This window comes from Opisthorchis viverrini, assembly GCF_000715545.1.
Source record: "Opisthorchis viverrini unplaced genomic scaffold opera_v5_51, whole genome shotgun sequence".
Taxonomy (NCBI): Eukaryota; Metazoa; Platyhelminthes; class Trematoda; order Opisthorchiida; family Opisthorchiidae; genus Opisthorchis; species Opisthorchis viverrini.
The window spans coordinates 2,089,913-2,093,270 of NW_008751707.1; positions in this window are offsets into that span (position 1 = coordinate 2,089,913).

The following is a 3,358-nucleotide window of genomic DNA, read 5'->3' on the forward strand; positions in this document are numbered from 1 at the left end:
TGTCCGTCTCCACTTATTGGCTACTGGCTACGAACTGCGTATAATCTAATAGTCGCAATCGTCCTGTGAGATCCTTAACCGTCCGGATCTTACAGTCACAGTGGTATGCATCCCATACTTCCACGCGAGCCACTCAACGAGCCCGGATACAATTTGTCCGGTGTTTTTGAGAAAATTCGCGTCTTAAACTCACTTTTTAGACGATGGTTGGCGTTCTTCAGACGGCGACTGGTTACACTGCTAGAGTGGTTCATCCCGGACTGTTTGTGTACAGCCCGCCTGCAGGTGAACCGCGGTAAGTCCGCTGTGAGCTAAGAGACAAATCTTTGCCCCGCGCGATGCAGCAGTTGCAGGTCCTGGTGGAACCTGTTTACGGTATTGTCTGGACGATTCATACGGTGGAATATGCCGCCTGCTCTCAGAGGGTTCTATCACCGAAATACGCTGGTGCTATACAAAACGCGCGTGGTTTCAGATAGCTTTGTGAATAAGGAATTATCACGAGCATCGAATCGCAGCCAGAAACTATCTCGCCGCCCGTATCCGTAGCCAACCTGTCTTTGAAGAAAATCTTCACTTGATAGTGTTCATCTCTCATGCGCGTGAACAAGCCAAACGGCTTACGCGCCGGAGCATACCGATTGTTTTCCCCAAATCCACACACAACAGGAGGCTCGGTACCCATATCAGCTGCGCTCAGGGATAGCTTGAGGCCACAGGCTAAGCATCAGTTACTGAAAGAGGACTCACCCACTCACTCACTCGGATGGTCCTGTGCGTTCCTTCGAAGTTTGTTGCATCTGGCAGACGTTGTGGCTTCGCCATTCTTCGTCTTCCAAAAAAGCATGTGCCTGTAGTGGCCTTCCCCCAACTGCAACACAATCGCGCGTCCAAACCTCCAAAGCTTAGTCGGGACCCAAAGCATCTGATTTGTTAAAATAAAACTCAACTACCTGTCACCTCCTCAACCAACCTCGCCAAATACACCGGATACAAACTGCCGCAATTCAAACGGCTACGTTCCATAATTCAGCAGGCCCATACTAGTACCCAACTTCTCCTCAGGTAGCTGGCAATTTAAAGGGACTTCAGTGCCCAAAAATTTTGTCGTTTTGTGACTGTGTTCGGGATAATAACATGCGACTGGAGACAAACTCTGTGTCTCCTTAGACAAGCCATACCAAAAAGCCAATGCGTCGTGCACTGTTTGTTTTTAACAAATGCACAGAAGTTTCTGGATTCTTCAATTCCCTCGACGTTCCGTTTATGTCGCTGACCGCCTACAATATTTCTAGTGCAATAGCCCTTAACGCAAAGTAAGGCTTGTATTTTTTCCCTCAGCACGCATAAATACCACACACTTATCCCTCATGTATTCTTTCAACACCCTCAAGAGATGTGAATGGTTAAAAACTGACAGCCACCAGGTTCCAAACAGACGTGTTCGAAGCTAAGCCCGCAGCCTTCTGTACCATAGCACTGCAACTGAAAAATAGAGCCCTCGCCAGCAAGTACGAAAAGATATCATTCAACAAGGGCCTGTAGCGGACTAGGACTTTATCAGTAAAGGCAACCAATCAAAAATCACAAAATCACAATAGGAGAGGAATGAGTGGTCAAATGGGGATTCACGAATGTGTGGATCCAGTAGTCCATTACACCGATCCAAATACAGTAAATGGCTGTGAGAGATAATATTCACTTGTAGGAATTTCCCACAGATGGTTCCGCGTGCGTGATATATTCCACGGTAGGAAAATTATTCACGGCTAAAAAATGTCACAGGGATTTGTTGTGACGTTCAGCAGTTGACACAGACACAGAGAATTAGTCCCACTGGTTCGGCAGTCAGCAAACAGTTCAACGGAGCGTAAATACACTCGTTCAACAAGAAATCAGCGGGTCGCACCGGAAAATTGTGCATTCGTTACATTAAAACAAACATCATGATACAACGTGAACGAAAGTCACAAAGTGTGGTTTAAGTTCAGGAAGAATGGTAAATGTGACAACGGATTAAAGACACTACAGGCCAACAAAACCAAAGCCTATTGTGTGGTTGTGGGCTTGCACGCATGCACTTCAAAACGCAACATTTTTGAGAGAAATGTATTCGATGCTACGATTTCCGAGAAAACTGCACACTATGTGTAAGGACCGGCACCGGCGATACGCAGACTTTGTCCGCTAAAAAATAAAACATCGCGGCCGATCTCTTGCCATACGCAGTGAGGTTAATGTTGTAATTTTGGCGTTTCAACATCACCAAACTTTGACATTTTGGAAACTGTTTTCAGTTGCTCAATACTAATCAGCCTTCTTAGCTTACCAAGATGGTTAAGTGATTTTCCTAATATCGATTGAAATCGACATTTAGATATTTTGCCGCACATTCCTAACATTTCGCCCACCAACTCCCGCAGCCGAAATAAATTGTAGTCGGTACAAATAAAATGTTGTTTTTCAATACCTTGGAATTCTTGCTTTCCCGATCATTTAATTTGGAACGTGAACTTTCTGAATCCTTGTAGCCCAAAAAGCCTCATCCAGTTCACTCTGAACATCACGGAGGGGAAAGCGGAACCGTACCACCAAAAGTAGTTCTGCCGTATGCACATAATTACAGATGCAACCCATTTTTGGAACACCGTTTTTTGAATAAGTTTTGTTCACTGGTAGCACAGAAAAATATCTGGTGTTGTTTGAATAGAATCACTGTCCATTCCTTACACACGGCCTGTAAGATCCTGTGCTAAGGCCGTGATCTCAAAGCAAGGAATAGGTTACTTAGCCTAAACGCACGATCTGAGTGTCCTATCTGACAGGTAACGTGTAGTCTAATTCACCAACGGACAGTCAGTAATAATTGCGGCGAGACCGAATTCTGCGAACTTCACCTGCTTTTGTTCAGTAGTCGCAATTGGGCAGTGAACAACATATTGAATTGGAATTGGGCAGACAGTACAGGTATGTAGACCGTGGTTCTATAGGAAATTGACAGTAAATCGTGAGGAGAATTAAAGAAACGCTTACGGCTAGATTGGACCTTGGGCAGTTAGCAACACAGGATGGCACACGAAGGGCAGCGTGCTATCCGACAAGTTAAGCGGGAAAATTGTTGTCCAGTTGTAAGTGGGACAAAAGTTCAACAAGTCCAGGAATAAATGTAAACAAATCGTCTATAGAAATGGTTGGGGTACAGTCAGCTTTGTATAAAATGGAACGGCTCAGTCTTGAAACTTGACCAGTAACGGAAGGGTGGCGATAGGGAAACAAATAATTAATAATTAAAATAATTAATTAATTAATTAATTTAATTTAATTTAATTTAATTTAATTTGATTTAATTTAATTTAAT